This window comes from Anabrus simplex, chromosome 1, assembly GCF_040414725.1.
Source record: "Anabrus simplex isolate iqAnaSimp1 chromosome 1, ASM4041472v1, whole genome shotgun sequence".
Lineage (NCBI taxonomy): Eukaryota > Metazoa > Arthropoda > Insecta > Orthoptera > Tettigoniidae > Anabrus > Anabrus simplex.
In genome coordinates, this window is record NC_090265.1 from 1,705,755,754 (window position 1) to 1,705,774,720 (window position 18,967).

Here is an 18,967-nt window from a genome sequence, read left to right on the forward strand (position 1 = left end):
TCTCAAGAATCTGAATGTCTTCAGTTGGACATAGAACTTGAAGATACTGTATCCAGTTTTCCTATTGATGCTACCTGCATAGCTAAAGCTACGGATAAGGACAGTACACTTGCTACTGTACGTACTTACATCCGCAACGGTTGGCCTCTTCAGAGCACACTTCCTGCCCACCTGGCACCTTATCATCGTATGCAGCATCGTCTCACGACTCGTGCCGGAGTTGTACTACTAGAAGCAGGCCCCATCTTCCGAGTGGTTATCCCACTTAGCCTACAGAAACGAGTTCTCGAATTATTACACCAAAGCCATTGGGGTATCTCCAGAACAAAGCAACTCGCCCGTCAACACTGCTACTGGCCCGGTATTGATGCCGCCATCGAAAAGCTAATACGTCATTGTGAGCAATGTCAAACGAATCAGAACGCCCCGTCTTCTGATCTTGCTTCATGGCCTCCTGCTACTACTCCATGGGAACGAGTTCACATCGATTTCGCAGGTCCTTTCCTCAATTCCATGTGGTTAATAGTCATCGATTCACTGTCAAACTTTCCATATGTAGTGGATATGCATTCGACTACTACAACCGAAGCTACCATTCGTGCTCTCCAGAAAATCTTTACTACAGAAGGTTTACCGCAAGTACTCATTTCGGACAACGGACCTCAATTTACAGCTACTGCTTTTCAGAACTTTTGTACACATAATGGCATTCGTCATATCCTAGCACCACCTTTTCACCCTCAATCTAATGGTGAAGCTGAACGCTTCGTACAAACATTTAAAAGAAGTATGAAGAAAGCTGTCTCTTCAGGCTTAACTAAAGACCAAGCCTTGCTCCAACTCTTAAATACCTACAGAACTCTACCAGGCGCTGATAATATCACTCCTGCACAGAAGCTCCATGGACGACCTCACAGAACTTTACTTTCTCTGTTACAGCCTCTTCCGGCCCAGCATAAGACCTCACCAACGAAGTTCTCCCTCAACGACAAGGTCTACACCAGGACATTCAAATCCAACCCACTCTGGATACCTGGAGTCATCTGCAGATCTTTGGGTCATCGTCTCTACGAGATACAGACTACGGAGAAACGTATCTGCCGCCATCAAGATCAGATACGTCTGCGCTACCGCCCCTGTCCAGCTATTGATGCTATTGCTAAACCAGCTAAATCTATTGCTGAACGCGCCTTAGATCATTTAATAACAATGGGTTCCTTTCAGGACGAGACAGCGCCACTCCGCCCAGTTCCAGCTCCGGACAATACAACAGAAACATCAGCAGCTCCGCCCCAGCATCGCAGTCGCCGCCAGCGCCGCCGCCGTTTCACGCCGTACCGGCGCATTTAGGAGGGGAGGGTGTTGTATGTCCGGCGCTCCCTTCTCGCTCCGCCAGCCAGCTGCACGCGCGCCTGTGTATCATTCTGCTAGCTTCGACGCGCAGCCCTCAGTGCGCGTGCCTGACCATCGAGTGTACTATAAATAGGAGCTCCCGGCCTGCTCACTTTCCCACTTGCCCCGGTGTCCAGCTCCAGAATACACCCTACGTCGAGCACGGAGGCTACTCCTCTTGAAAATGTGCTTCGACCAGGTGGACTGAATTTCTGGCAGTACGAGGTTTCACCTCTGGTCACCGCTCCCTTACCTGTTTCCGCTGCCTATGTCCGTAATTCTTTTACAAGCCATTTTCATTCCCTAATTTATGCAAGCTCCCTTAGTTTCGCTAGGTGGAATTTCTTCAATCAATTGAACTTGCTTTTTAGGAATTCAGGCACTTCAACAACAAGGACTCTCATGAACATTTATGTTAGTGTGCCAGATAGTTCTCGACTATCAACGTGTCAATTCACGAAGACTATCTTTTCAAGATAGAAGTGTATATAAAGACTGCAAACCTGTACATATTGTATAAAGACAGACTTTTCTCAAGATTCAATATTACTTTTTGCTTCAAAATAAATTTCAGTTATTTGTGTAAATATCATAAAGTGAAGCAATAAAAGTTGTGTTCTGTAAACTTCAACCTTGGTTACAACAATTATTATTATTATTCAAAGCATTCAAATTTAAGCTACTGGTGTAAGGACCTCTTGACGGAACAAGCAACACCAATTCCTACTATCAAAAACATTATTACGCTGTTGGTGGAAATTTGTTATATCGGCCTTGATGGCATGCTGCCATCGTTGTTTTGGTTTTTCAATTTGTCGAGATCCGCTCACTTAAAGGTGGTAGGCAGTATTGGTGATGTTGTGAGATGCTGCGTGCCTGACCATTGTAGACATCTAACACATATTTTCCCACTTATTGCGGCAATGCCAGTCTTCCGATATATAGCGTTGTTTCTGATGTCACAGTCAACAGTCGTGAAGCTCTAATAAGGGGAAGGTTCATCCATTTGATAGCTGGAGCGACACTAGCACCACTAGCGGCGAGGTAGAGGCAACTTGGTGGCAGACAACAGGGAACGAATTATCACTACAGTCTAAAATGGTCATAACTTCTGAACCATTCATGCAAATAATGTCCTGGTAAGGCTATTGTAATCATTATGAAGTACTGGAGGAGGTCAAACAATTTATTTCGATGAGGAGTTCGAGGATAATATCGAAATATTTATTTAATCTCAAGGAGTTATTTTTCTTTACCGCGGACTATAACATAAAATCGCTTTTACAGGGCAACCGGTTCGAAATAGGTATATACCATAGTGGACTTTTTGGTAGAGCCTTTTATGCTCTACAATTCGTGCGCTTACACTTGGGGTCTATCGTTGACGGTTCAGGCAGCGTAAGCCAAGAAAGCAAGTGACCGACCATGGTAGAGCGCTGGCCATCTTAGCCCAACTTGGCAGGTTCGATGTCGGTAATGTGGTAATGTGGTGATGGCGAGAGATTCCCATCCACCAACGCAAAGAACGCATCTTCATAACGTGAAGTTAGTGTTCTACCTGCCTCGTTGCTGGCCAGTACTCAGCTCCTTAGATAACGACTGGGAGAACAACTTCAGCTTCAGAAAAAATGCCTTTGCTGGCGAGACCTTGCGTTTATAGTGCACTATGTCCTCTGGTATGGGCTAGAGTAATTATGTTACATTCATTGACCTGCCTCAGTCTTACCGTTGGGTTTGACAATATGATGTTGACTGAGGTATGAGTGATGCTAGTAATGCTATTCCTTATGCAGCCAATTCATGCTATGAATGGTGTGAAAATGTTACTCATATGGTCGGTTGTTGTATGCATTTCAGTGGGCTTAGCAGACTGATATGTAATAGCAACTTCGGGCTCAGTGAGGAAAGGAACGGGAAATTATGTCACTCCTCATTTTCCTAGTACGCCTCTTCAGTTATGCCTAGGCCATCTACGGCAGCTGATGCCGGAGATGTTGAGGATCCAACCAGCCTTCAGGCTGAGGATTGAACATACGTACATACATACATACATACATACATAAATCCTAAAATATAAATTCAAAAATTACCCAGGCAACACATGGAGCAATTTCATAATATTATACGTTATTTCACCTATTTATGTCAGATGCAGCTGAGCAGCACGGGTTCTCTAATAATAATAATAATAATAATAATAATAATAATAATAATAATAATAATAATAATAATAATAATAATAATAATGCAACAAAAATGCATGTCCAGAAACACAAAGATCGGACACTACGAAACTGTGATCAAAGCTGAAGTTATATACTCGAGCGAGTCACTGGTACTCAGTAGAAAAGAGGATCTAGAGAATATTCTGCAGGAAGAACGAAAAATCGTGAGGAAAATTCTTGGTCCAGAAAGAACCTAAGACTGATGCAGATTGGAATCCTGTAAAGCAACGGAGAAACTGCCCCACCTGGCAGCAGATATTAGAAAACGAAAATTGAAATTTTATAGACTCGTTCAGAGACTCCTAACGACAAGGCTTACACGGAAGATCATGGCATTCAGCAGAATATTGAAGAGTCTACCATGGATCCAAGAAGTAAAAAAGGACCTAGAGAAAGCTCAGACAGATACACTGACTGACAGAGCAAATGCAACACCAAGAAGGAGTGGTCAGAACTTTATGCCAATTGCAGAGTAGACTGACGTCACTGAGGTATGCTCATGATGTGAAATGCGCCGCTGTGCTGCGCACGTAGCGAACGATAAATGGGACACGGCGTTGGCGAATGGCCCACTTCGTACCGTGATTTCTCAGCCGACAGTCATTGTAGAACGTGTTGTCGTGTGCCACAGGACACGTGTATAGCTAAGAATGCCAGGCCGCCGTCAACGGAGGTATTTCCAGCAGACAGACGACTTTACGAGGGTATGGTGATCGGGCTGAGAAGGGCAGGTTGGTCGCTTCGTCAAATCGCAGCCGATACCCATAGGGATGTGTCCACGGTGCAGCGCCTGTGGCGAAGATGGTTGGCGCAGGGACATGTGGCACGTGCGAGGGGTCCAGGCGCAGCCCGAGTGACGTCAGCACGCGAGGATCGGCGCATCCGCCGCCAAGCGGTGGCAGCCCCGCACGCCACGTGAACCGCCATTCTTCAGCATGTGCAAGACACCCTGGCTGTTCCAATATCGACCAGAACAATTTCCCGTCGATTGGTTGAAGGAGGCCTGCACTCGCGGCGTCCGCTCAGAAGACTACCATTGACGCCACAGCATAGACGTGCACGCCTGGCATGGTGCCGGGCTAGAGCGACTTGGATGAGGGAATGGCGGAACGTCGTGTTCTCCGATGAGTCACGCTTCTGTCCTGTCAGTGATAGTCACCGCAGACGAGTGTGGCGTCGGCGTGGAGAAAGGTCAAATCCGGCAGTAACTGTGGAGCGCCCTACCGCTAGACAACGCGGCATCATGGTTTGGGGCGCTATTGCGTATGATTCCACGTCACCTCTAGTGCGTATTCAAGGCACGTTAAATGCCCACCGCTACGTGCAGCATGTGCTGCGGCCGGTGGCACTCCCGTACCTTCAGGGGCTGCCCAATGCTCTGTTGCTCTGTTTCAGCAGGATAATGCCCGCCCACACACTGCTCGCATCTCCCAACAGGCTCTACGAGGTGTACAGATGCTTCCGTGGCCAGCGTACTCTCCGGATCTCTCACCAATCGAACACGTGTGGGATCTCATTGGACGCCGTTTGCAAACTCTGCCCCAGCCTCGTACGGACGAACAACTGTGGCAAATGGTTGACAGAGAATGGAGAACCATCCCTCAGGACACCATCCGCACTCTTATTGACTCTGTACCTCGACGTGTACCTCTGTAATGAGTCGATGCCGTGCGCATTGTGTAACCTGCATATCGGTTTGAAATAAACATCAATTATTCGTCCGCGCCTTCTCTGTTTTTTTCCCAACTTTCATCCCTTTCGAACCACTCCTTCTTGGTGTTGCATTTGCTCTGTCAGTCAGTGTATATCAGAAATGTTGGACAGAAATCTATTCCTTAAAGTAAGTAAACAGATTGGTAGTACAGCCAGAGAATGAAGTTCGTAGAAGATCAGGAAACAAGTGGACTAAAGTAAGGAAGAGAGCCCACGGAGAAAAAAAGAAAGCCATATGGAATACCATAAAGGCGAATTGTAGAAGCATTCCGTAATTAAACAGGATCCATACGCAAATAATAATAATAATAATAATAATAATAATAATAATAATAATAATAATAATAATAATAATAATAATAATAATAATAATAATAATAATAATAATAATAATAATAATAATAATAATACATGACCCAGCTGTGATTGGTAGTATGGTCTGATATATGGATGAATAGCACGATCACAAACATCCAGTCCCCGATGGTGGTGGTGATAATGTCTATAAGTAGAGTACCTGTACAATCATCTCGCTCTTGTATAAAGGAGAGCAAGTTGCATATATACCTATATCTATATCCTGTAGAGATATTGTATACGGATCGCTTTTACAATAACGTAGTTGCGCCTGTAAGGATGCTGACCCGCAGTACAAATCTCGTTTTTAGAACGAGAGTAGGTCTAATTTCTTTGAGGATAAGCGACCAACAATGAACCTTAGATAAGGTACCCCTACCGGCTAAAATTCTTAGCTGAAGTATTCCACATTACAAGTTTGACAGGTGCAACGGAGATAAACCAGTTGTATTACACACGTGTATCGTTTCTTGGAAATATGAGTGTACTGACAAGTTCTAAGAGTATCCTGGACCAAGCACCGGACGAACACTTCTGTCCTAAAGAGCTCAAGATCAAGGACAGGCTCATGGAGAAAATAAGCCAGACTTATTTGAGATGCTTTGGCTACATATCAAGGAGGACTAAAGATATGGAAAAGCAGATCGTAGACGGCAAAATGCAAGGAACAAGGTCCCGAGAAATAACTCCAGCATGGTGGATTGACCAGATGAAGAAGGTCTCTACATCAAGCTACTCATCTAGCGCAAGATAGAAGAGTATGCCGAAAATCCTGCAACCACACCCTGTGAACGGTACATAGAGAGAGGGAGAGAGAGATCGTTCCTTCCATTCTTTACGGTAATTTTATTTGCAGGTTGACTTTCCCATACTCGGAAAATAGCCTCCATTAAATATTTTATGTAATCCTGGTTTACTAAACCAAAGCAAAGAGAAATATTTAAATTTTAATGAAATGTCGCAATTTGTCATAGCATAAACGGAAGTCGTTATTATTTAATTGTTAGTAATGTGTTAGCTGCCCTGGTGAGATAAATAAATAAACACGTTTCCATTTGTTCAGAGAAGCACAAAACGTCAGACATGTAATACAATTTTTTTACAGGTTGTTTTACGTTGCACCGACACAGATAGGTCTTATGGCAACGACGGCAGAGGAAGGGGCTAGAAGTGGAAAAGAAATGGCCGTGACCTTAATTAAGGTACAGCCCCAAAATTTGCCTGGTATGAAAATGGGAAACCAAGGAACACCATCTTCAGGGCTGCCGACAGTGGGGTTCGAATCCACTATCATCCGATTACTGTACTACTGGCCGCACTTAAGCTACTGCAGCTACCGAGCTCAGTTTGTAATATAAGATTATTTAATAAAATTTCAATTTAATTTCCCTTGAATTGCTGTAGATTTTTAAAGGATGTAGAAATTTTGTTCCGAAGCAGTTCTCTATCCTACTAGAAGCCAAAGTCGCGGAGTTGTCGCATTTAAATGTTCGTAAATAGCATCGATATAACCCGGGATTGAGTGCACTATTTTGGGAGTGGAAATAATATTTATTTTTAATTAATTAATTAATTATTTTATTTATTTATTTATTTATTTATTTATTTATTTATTTATTTATTTATTTATTTATTTATTTATTTATTTATTTATTTATTTATTCTTTCTTAAGCGTTTAGCCTCCACGGTTGGTTTCTTTCCGCGGACTCAGCGAGGGATCCCACTTGTAACGCCTCAAGGATAGCGTCCTGGAGCGTGAGACTTGGGTCGAGGTATACAACTGGTTTCGAGGACCAGTACCTCACCCACAAGGCCTCACCTGCTATGCTGAGTAGTGTACTTTTGGGGGATGGGAAGATTGGAAGGGATAGACAAGAAAGAGGGAAGGAAGCGGCCGTGGTCTTAAATTAGGTACAATTCCGTCATTTGCCTGGAGGAGAAGTGAGAAACCATGGGAAACCAGTTCCACGATGAGTGGACCCAATTTCAATCCTCGTACCACTTTTCAAATTCCGTGACAGAGCCCGGGACTCCGGGGGTGGCAGCTAATCACTCTAACCACTACACAGCGGAAGCAGAGTATTTATTTATTTATTTATTTATTTATTTATTTATTTATTTATTTATTTATTTATTTTTTATTTATTTATTTATTTATTTATTTATTTATTTATTTATTTATTTATTTATTTATTTATTTTTTATTTATTTATTTATTTATTTATTTATTTATTTATTTATTTATTTATTTTTTATTTATTTATTTATTTATTTTTTATTTATTTATTTATTTTTTATTTATTTATTTATTTATTTATTTATTTATTTATTTATTTATTTATTTATTTATTTATTTATTTATTTATTTATTTATTTATTTATTTATTTACTGTGCTTCAGAGAGGTACAAACCTAATTATGCGAAACACATAATTATACATATACTATTACATTAAATGAAAGCAAATATAAACTTTATATTATCACCTATGAAAGTCCCCGTAAAATAAAGTCGCTTATGAAATAATAATGCACTTTTCATCAATAGCATAATATCATTATAAAAATTCAGTTATATATGCACATAATGTAACAAGGTATTTACTAACGGTTTTAAAGCTCTATTAGTACGGTAATTATAAAACATGTTCATAGTGAATTTATCGAAGATGATACCTAATGATGAGGTTGATGGTATTAAGAGAAGCTAGGAAGTGAACTAAAACTATGAACTTAGCAATAAAGATCAATCAAGTGGGATTTCAATTTAGAAAGAACACAATTTACTTGTTTACATTGTTATACTATGGAAGGGTATGTAGATGAAAATATATCTAGCCTGCAATCATTGAGGATGATGAGAGAAAGACTAACCGAGTGTATGGTCCCTGCCACGAAAACACACCCATTTACTACTGGGCTAAAAGGAAAAGACAACAAATGTTGAACCCGCGTGGTGCTAAGTGACCCATTCGTGACGAGGAAGAAGAAGAAAATGAACAAGAAGTTGAGGACAGAACATGCATTTCTTTTTTTTATAACGTTGACATGAATGATGTGTTATTAGCAGTAGTAATAGTAGCTTTATTTTCAGCTCCATGGCTAAAAGATTAGGGTGCTGGCCTTTGGTCCAAAAGACCCGGAATTCAATTCCCTCCCGGCTCGATGGTTTTAATCTGAATTGGTTAATTCTTCTGTACCGGGGACTGAGTATGTGTGCGGTGTATAACATTGGAATTCATCAAAGGTAGGGACCCATACTCACAGACACGCAGGTTGGCTATAATAGGCAATTCGATAGACCCCCACCAGGCCCCTCCCGAGGCTATACGCCATTATTATTATTATTATTTGTCGTAGCCTTCAAATCTGATGTGAGCTGTCTTGTTTCTAATCCAGTTTCGTAATGATCTTAACATCTTTATTGTTAAGCCAATATGATTCATTTGCTGTATGAGAATATTATGGCGAACATAATAATAATAAGGCAATAGGAAACTAAGGCGGACCTCCAAGAAAATAACATCACGAACGAAAGCATAGAAGATCGTCGATCCTTTAGTACAATAGTAGCCAAGCACAAATTCGTGAAGAAAACTGATAGGAAGTGGCCCTTAGGACGCAAGATGCAACACAGTGCATTCATGAAAGAGATTTTGTGAGGATAAAAAGCCGAAAACCATCAATCCAACGAAAAGAGGGCACTTCGCCTTATCACAGGGGCTGAGTGGCACACAAGGAATACCGACATTCATGACGAATATCAAATCACCACGCTGGGGGAAAGACGGAGGCTCATGGCTAGCAAGCTGTACAAGCGGCTACCCAATGCAAGCAACCCGCTTATCAACCAGCTAGGCAACTACGAAACCGATGGCCTCAAGTATAACAGGCCAAAGGTAATCCTGCTCTAAAACCCGCGCTCAGCGCCAGGCCACACACTGGCCAGCCATGACCTCACGTCAAAACGAAACCATATTCCACAAGCAATTAAAGCAGGCGGGGAAATCACATATTAAGATAGGGCTCTCAAAACCGCTATCGGTTGACAGGCCACAATATTGAAGTCGCAATGTCGACGAAAGAATAGGGTGGGTGGTGGGATCCAACGAAAAAGCTCAAAGGCGCTATTTGAATGGTTATTACGAACAAAGAAGAAGAAAGAAGAATACAGCAATAACGACAAAGAATTTTGAAACTGCTACAGAGGAAACGATTGTGCTGAAACAAACTGGCTTGAGCACACCCTTTGAAAAGACAGAAGTAATGTGAAACATCAAAGAAAACACGGCCCAACCAAACACCAAATATGGAAGTATATCGTGTGTATAAGTAGAGCCCTGTGCGGATATAGAAAACAGTGTCCGCATCCGATCCGCATCCGCACTTCCTTCATCCGCACCCGCATCCGTGAATGGTTATCCGCATCCTCGAATGGTTATCCGCATCTGCGAATTGTTATCCGCGGAAATTATAAATATTTAACTACAGTGTATTACACCCAATGTATTGAAGCTTATATATCTGTTAATATAATAAAATAGGCCTGACACCTGGCACTAGAACCCTTATAATAACAGGTTAATGAGGGACTTTCTCTTGCGACAACTACCGACGTATTGACCTTTCTTCCTTTCTTCCATTAACTGCGGACAGGAGCCGGTTAGGCTTAAGTCAGATTTACAGCCTTATGGTCTCGAGGCTCTTTATATGTCACCATTCTTCCAAATCAATGTCAAGGGTTGCCTATTCACAAGCAAAAATAAGAGTGGATTGAAAATCAATAAACGACATTATTTAGAAATTATCAGCAAAATTATCCGCACTGCCACACACTTTGTATCCGCCAAGATACTAACTTCGCGGATATCCGCATCCGTGCAGGGTTCTATGTGTAAGCTTAAATACCTTGGTGAATGGATCCAGTCAACCGGAGTAGATACAGAGGCCTTAGCAGCCAGAAAAAAAACGACAAATGATAGTTGCTCTCCAAACCACTACTACAACTAGTAAACGTTTTCGTTCCTCCCCTGAAGGGGGAGGCGGGCCTCTTAGACGGTTACGCCGTCTCTCAGGCCGGGAGATTTGTTGTGGTGAAGGAGATGTGCGGAGAAGGTGAGAGGGGAACGGCGGTCTTGGCCTACACTACGAACTGTCCCGGCATTCGCCTTAATGCAGGAGAATGGAAAACCACGGAAAACCATTCTCAGGGCAGCCGACGGTTGGAGCCAGCCTTGAAGTCCAGCCCTGCCCCCCCCTCCTGAATGCAGAGGCGTAGAGCCACGGTAGAGCCATGGCCACCTCTCCCCTGCTCGGTTGGCCGGACAGGAGTACAGAGCTGTTGGACCACGGACCAGCCGTGGCCACTTAAGGGACGAAACCCACTCTGCATCTACCGACGTCCAAACCACCAGAAACATCTATATACAAGAAAAGGTGCCTTTATATAGATGCCAAATTCATTATTACAACACTGTCATATATCCTGTATGCATCAGAATGCCTTATCCGCTCTCAGGAATGTGCTCTCGCTAAGTTAGAGCAGCAAGAGCGAAATATTGTGCACAACATACTTGTCTCAAACTACAAATACAGGATCTCCGTAAGAAAATACAGACAAGAAATCCACTTTGATCACAAAAACAATGCGCAAATGCAGAGCTCATATCTACAGTCACATACGACGGAACAAAACACATTTTTAACAAATTGGACTCAAAACCAATAACAACAGTTCCCTGATACGTTAACGTCAATAAAGACCTCGAAGAAATGGGCCTACGACCGGAAGACGTGCACAGAACAGATATCATGACTTTTGGAACTTTCGGAGATGAGAAATGGATAACTAATACAAAGTGGTTTACACAGAAAACCTATTGGATCAAACGAAAATTGAACAAACGCCAGGACGTATAATGAAACTTATAATAATAATAAAGAAAGGTCACTTCACACCATTTGACTAAGTGCTTGACTATGCTCCTGGTTGCGGTATCGTATGAGTACATTCGATTTGATCGCCAGTTGAAAACTCTGAAATACTAGAAACGCTTGTCGGTACTATCAGCAGCTGCGTTCTGTAGCCGTGCGACTGAGGGGGATAGTCCGTCAGCGTGACTACGAGTATATTCCGTTCGGAAGACATCGTGTTGGAGTGTAGTCAGGAGTATGATGTGTGGCTTATGAACATTTAGGCAGTGTTTTCCGTTTGAGCCGTACCACACTGCCACCACAGCACGAGCTCACCACAGCATGCTCGTCACCAAATGTTCACCTATCGGTAACTAAGAGTAGATTTACTGCCTAGGGAGTATAGCATTGCTTCCACTTTCATCATTTACATCCGACCTCCCTTTGCCAAATCTTGTTCTTTTCCGACCCTGACGATACTAGGTTTACGAGACGTAAGCAACCTTTTACTTCGCTTCACGTCCTTTTCCGTCCTTCACTTCCTCTTTCCGATACCTTCATCCTCGGAAGTTCGAAGTCCCTTCTTCTTCTTTCCTTATTTTTCTACCGCGGATGCGAACTGTGCCGAACATGTGGATTTGGCCTTTTTACGGCCGGATTCCCTTCCTGACGCAACCCTATATGGAGGAATGTAATCACTATTGCGTGTTTCTGTGGTGGTTGGTAGTGTAGGATATTATCTGAATATGAAGAGGATAATACACAAAAACCCACTCCCGTGACAGAATAATTAATCAGATATTAAAATCCCCGATCCGGTCGGGAATCGAACCCGGGACCCTGTCAACCGAAGGCCTCAATACTGACCATTCAGCCCATGAGTTCGAAGTTCCTTCTAATTATTGTTAATAGAGGATGGTTGCTCAGTTGTACTTCCTCTTAAAGCAATAATCACCAGAAAAACCACTTACTGGCATTCGAAGAACTACAGTTCGTAAAAATTCTGGCATCTTGATTATCTTCACGCAAAATCAATAACTTTATCTTCACAAATCATTATTAATTAATGGATCTCTATTCTTATCGGTCTTAAGAGACGAGAATGTGCCTGAATATTGCTCTGAACAGGAGTTTTTTTAAATGAACAACTTATTCCATAGACATGTGTCTTCGACAAATGATTTTCGTAAAATGCCAGCACACGATAAAATCTGCTCAACTATTGCAGTTGCAGAAGGTGTGAGCGCAAGTAACTGAACTACGTAGCCTAAAATAATAACAGAAGCAAAATCAGTAATGGCACAAACTGACATCTTACATATTCATCAAGATCATTTATGAAGCTATTCTATTCGCTTGTTACCGAATTCAGTGAGCGTTTGGCGCCTGCAGAACAGCTGGTCCCTGGAGTGGTCGCGGTTTGGCGTAAAGTGGTGGCCGGCTCCCATAGGACAGTAGAACTGGCTACTTGTACCTCAGAGCGCGCATTGTGGCTGACAGGGTCTACACGAGGCATGAATTAGTGAGGGCAGCATAGCCAGGGATAGCCAGCATGTGTATGTGCCAAGAAATCCATCGACCTACCATACAAAATCACGTAGAAGAGTTCTAAAGCTATAAAAAGAGGACATTTTATTGTAGAACGGAAATCACATTCTATCGACAGAAATAATCTGATATTTAGCAGACAAAAAAATCACAGTCCATCTCAATATTATGCTTTTTTTGTTTCACTAGAAACAGGAACAAAGCTTTAATTATAATAATTTCACAATCACAGTACTTCACCACCATCAATTTTGGTATTCTTATTGAACCATGGATACATTCCAGAAGAAGCAGTTTCTTTCAAGAAATATTTGTTTTCTAACATAATCTCGTAATACTGAGCCTTTTCCCGCAGGAAATAACCTAGTACTCATTTTTATTGTAGGCTGAGTGAACCTCGGCGCCATATGCACCTCCAGGAGTGGAATTCTCATTTCTTACATGTTTTGACTTCCCAACGGGGAATCGAACCCACGTCCATGCGGATTAACTGAGCACACCTTTACCTATTCGGCCAGACATTCCATAATTATAATAATAAATTAGAATAAAAAATTAATATATTAGAAGTACTGGAAAGAAAAATATACGGGAAATACTCGGTCCGCTAAGAACTACAGAACTCTGGAAATCAAGAAGTAATGTTGAAATATTCCGGAACATAGAAAATATAAAAGATACAATGCGAAAGAGGCGACTGACATTTTTTGGATATTTATGCAGAATGGATGACAACAGGCCAACCAAACAGATCTTCAAATATCTTCGGAAGAAGAAGTTAATAACAACCTGGACTCATGAAGTCAAGAAAGATTTGAAAAGCAACAACATTTATGGAAGTAAGAAGCAACAGAGAGATTTATAGAAATAAAGTGTTAAAATGGAAGGATTACAAAGTAGGGAGGGAAAGAAAACAGACTCAAAATGGCCCAAGAAGAGGAAAAGGAGGCAGAATGAGCAGATGAAGGAGTATTGGAGGAAGAAGAAGAGACAATAAAGGATGAAGCATTGAAATTGTCACGTGGTGCCTGGATGACCCTTTCGCAGAGAAAAAGAAATAATAATAATAATAATAATAATAATAATAATAATAATAATAATAATAATAATAATAATAATAATAATAATAATTTAGTCGTCAATCGCTTCCCCACAGGTATAGTCTAAGTGAGTAGTGTGCTGGGTTAAGGCGGTCCCATTATTGCATTCCGTCGCCAAGATCGATTCCTCGCAATAAATCATGGCGAATGCAATGGAAGGTGAGAGCAGTCCTGCCACACGTCGTCTATTATTCCCACTCGCGACGCCCCACGACGCCTGACAAATGAAGGAGAACCCGCTAGCTGATGGCGTCGATACCACAAAATAAATTGAATGCTACTCTTCCTTGATGTATGGAGAGCTATAACTTGCGAATACAAGAACAGGTTCTGTACTCGTTCTGCCAGCCATTTGTCTGTATTTTACAGCGAGTTGTGTGTAGCATTCCTAAAAATCTCAAAAATGGCTCAGATATGTTCTGAGAGAGACGGATGGAGAAAGGGTGAATGCTGAAGAGGAATCTTTGTACTGCAAGCTGAATGGATGTAACAAGCCCACATTCCTCTTTTGTGAATGTTGCTAGGATTCCTCAAGCATTATTTCAAATTTTCAAGCAGGAACTGGATGCACACAATGTGTTCGTATGTGTGTGTGTGTATGAGGGAGGGGGCGGGGAGAGATATTTTGAAATCGTTAATCATAATTTGCCTGTGGAGCCTGCAATGAATACAAATCACAATAATTTTACAAGAAAGTGGCACGGGAATAATATTGATAAAAATACTAGTAAATCAGTTTGGGCCATCTGTTGACCACGTTTAGACTATTCATTTCCGCTTCCTGTCTCTTCTGCTAGAGCCTCCGTGGCTCAGGTGGCAGCGCGCCGGCCTCTCACCGCTGGGTTCCGTGGTTTAAATCCCGGTCCGTCTATATGAGATATGTGCTGAACAAAGCGGAGGTAAGACAGGTTTTTCTCCGGTACTCCGGTTTTCCTTGCCATTTTTCATTCCAGCAAAACTCTCCACTATCATTTAATTTCATCTGTCATTCATTAATCATTGCTCCAGAGGAGTGCGACAAGCTTCGGCAGCCGGCTCAATTCCTACCCTCGTCGCTAGATGGGGGCTTCATTCATCCCATTCCTGACTCGGTCGAATGAGTGAAAACAGGCTGTGGATTTACAGTGTCTCTTCAGTTCGTAAATCTTCATGTTTTGACTTCTGGCTTCCCACCTATCAGTCTGCTAGATTCTGCTGCTGTTTCTCGGGTTACTCGAATCTCCTGTGTGTTATGATCATCTTTGTGAATATAGTTCTGCCTAGCATATGTTCATTCTAACTCAGATAACTATTTATTTATTTCACACGCATAATGGTGCTCTTGTATTTTTGCCCTAATTCCTGATCCTCTTATCTAATCTATTGTTACTCAGATAATGGATGTGCCCAGCACAGAGGACTTTACCTCATTACGTCGGTCAGTTCATTGATCTACGTGTACAATTCTTAGGTATTCATTTTATTCTAAATCTCGCCTGTCTTTCTTGGGCCTAACATCTTCCTTAGCATTACCTCCTTTTTTCCTAGTGCAAGTTAGACATTCGGATGCGAAGAATTCTGGCTTTATCCCTGTGCCGTAGTGTCTTTATGATCATAATGAAAATCCAGAGCCTGTTTCCAGTCATTCGACCGGGCCAGGAATGGAATGATTGCAGCCCCCATCTAGCGGCGAGGATAGGAAATGTTCCGGCTGCCGAAGCCTGATGCACTCCTCTGGGGCAATGATAAATGATTGATAGATGAAATGAAATATTAATGGAGAATGTTGCTGGAATGAAATATGGCAGGGAAAATCGGAGTACCCGGAGAAAAACCTGTCCTGCCTCCGCTTTGTCCAGCACAAATCTCACATGGAGTGACCGGGATTTGAACCACGGTATCCAGCGGTGAGACACCGGCGCACTGCCCCTTGAGCCCCGGAGGCTGTCTTAATAATAATAATAATAATAATAATAATAATAATAATAATAATAATAATAATAATAATAATAATAATAACACCTTACTGCACGTACACATTATCGGCAGTCGTTGACAATGGGTACTGTAGATTTTATTGGTACAGTACTATCATCACTGACAAGACAACACCTTGTTATAGACCAGATATCGTGTTATTGGACAAAACAAAGGAAACCTGTATATCATAGATACCCCATATCTTAGTTCCCACGACCTACAGGTAACATAAAAATAAAATGCACACACGTACACCGATTTCTCTCTAGAAATTAAAGTAATGTGGAAAACCAAGAAAGATATCAAAGTGCAATGGTCACATTTCAATTACATAGCATAAAAGTCTCAAAATTCTTAATCTGCACCCGTTCGTCTACAAAGAGCTACACAAATCATTCATATTAGCCACCTGCCACATAGTCCGGAAGTTATTGGAGGGGACTGTATGACTCACCACATGAATCATTAGTAGAAATTGTTCGTAAATAATGTATGTACAAATATGCACTGTATATTTAGTACCACTTCCTTGTATCTGGTATCGGAGAGGTACTCAGTAACAACTGTAATGGTGTGAAATATTGTAAGTACACGGTAATAATAACAGTAAAAATAAATAATAAATAACAATAGTCCAGAGCAAATACTAAAACTAAAGCAAATCCTCAGACATGAAAAAGTAATTACCGAATAATTAGTCTAAAAATTCGTTGACTTCAAAGAGATTATGGTTCATTTGATAACTAAGCATAGTTATATATATTGAAAGAAAAAAGTTTTGACCTCAAAGCTTTTGCAAATATCAAACGCAGACTATGTCACACAATGATGAAAGTCAACATGGTGGAAATTAAAATAGAAAATCTGTATGCATCGAAAACACTAGTTCTGAGCAAGAAAAATGCACTGAAAACTTTGAAAAAAACACAATATTAACTAAGTGAATAGAACCCAAAACTGGAAGACACTGACATTCACGTTTTGGATCATGATTGCTATTTTACGAATAATGTATAAGAATACTCTGCCCTTGACACTCATGTATCAAAACCTCTCAGTTTTCAAAATTACTGGAGATAGAAGGTAGTAATTCACTTTCATTTATGGGCCAACTAAACATGTCCTCGAACACTCCCGGCACTAAGAGCCATATGAAAATGAAAATCCACAGCCTGTTTCCAGTCATTCGACCGGATCAGGAATGGAATGAATGAAGCCCCATTCTAGCGACGAGGATGGGAATTGTGCCTGTCGCACTTCTCTGGGGCAAAGATTAATGACTGACAAATGAAATGAAGTGATAATGGAGAGTGTTGATGGAATTAAATATGACAGGGAAAACTGGAGTACCCTGAGAAAAGCCTGTCCTGCCTCCGCTTTGTTCAGCGCAAATCTCACGTGTAGTAACCGGGATTTGAACTACGGAACCCAGCGGTGAGAGGCCGGCGCGCTGCCGCCTGACCCACGGAAGCTCCCCCAATAAAAGCCATATGATAAATTATTATTATTATCATTATTATTATTATGTGCGTAATGACCCAGTGGATCACGAAAAGCTCTACGATTCTGTTTTCTGAGTTGCCAAACAGCTCTCATCCTTTCTCCGGGGATCCTTTTTCGTTCTTCTGTCCACTTTGCTCCAGTCTTCTTTTTCACTTCGTTCTCTGGTTGCACTTTCCATCCGTTAATTGTCTCCTATTATTATTATTATTATTATTATTATTATTATTATTATTATTATTATTATTATTATTATTATTATTATTATTATTCGCTAATCAACCAACTAGGGATCACGAAAATTTTCATTATACATTCTAGCGTTTATTCAATATTTTCGTTTGATCTAGTAAGTTTTCATTAATTCGATGCGTAGACCTACCGGGCGAATTGGCCGTGCGGTTAGGAGTGCGCGGCCGTGAGCTTGCATGCGGGAGATAGTGGGTTCGATTCCCACTGTCTGCAGCCCCGAAGATGGTTTACCGTGCTTTCCCATATTCACACCAGGCAAATGCGGGCTGGGGCTTTACGTTAATTAAGGCCACGGCCGCTTCCTTCCAACTCCTAGGCCTTTCCTGTCCCAATCTAGCCATAAGACCTATCTGTGTCGGTGCGACGTAAAGCCACTAGTGGTGTGTCGACCAAGGCATTCATCCGACTAACACTTTGCATCAGTTATCACCTTGGAAAGTCGTAATAGTCATAATGTTTGATCTGAAAAGATCTCGTTTGAGTACATCTTCAGGTCGTCGGCCCATTTCTTCAAGGTCTCTTAATGTAAACTTACTAGGAAATTGTTTATTATGGTTTTGAGTTTAAAAATGCGTTTTTTGTATTGAGAGTCGTCCATCCGTCGTAGGTGACCGTAGAAGGGAGCACACTTTTAAATATCTTACAGGTTAAGTTTCCGCGGTGTGTAGAATTATTTTTGTCTATTTCAGGGTTGAGCCGCGTTGTTGATTTCTGTGCAGTTTGCCGACGTTTCGAATACATTGCAGTATTCTTTGTCAAGGCGACTGAACTACCTCTGAAAAAAGAACGAAATAATTCGACACACCGTGGAGGCTTCACTTCTAAGATACGAAACCTTTACAGGGAGGATATTCTCAAAGCTACTAGTCAGTTCCACAACCTTCGAAAGGCTGCCTGGGAGACTGATTACCTTGGATCGCATAGGGGGAAGTTCAATCGCCTTGACAAAGAATACTGCAATGTATTCGAAACGTCGGCAAACTGTACGGAATGTAAGAAAACGTTTC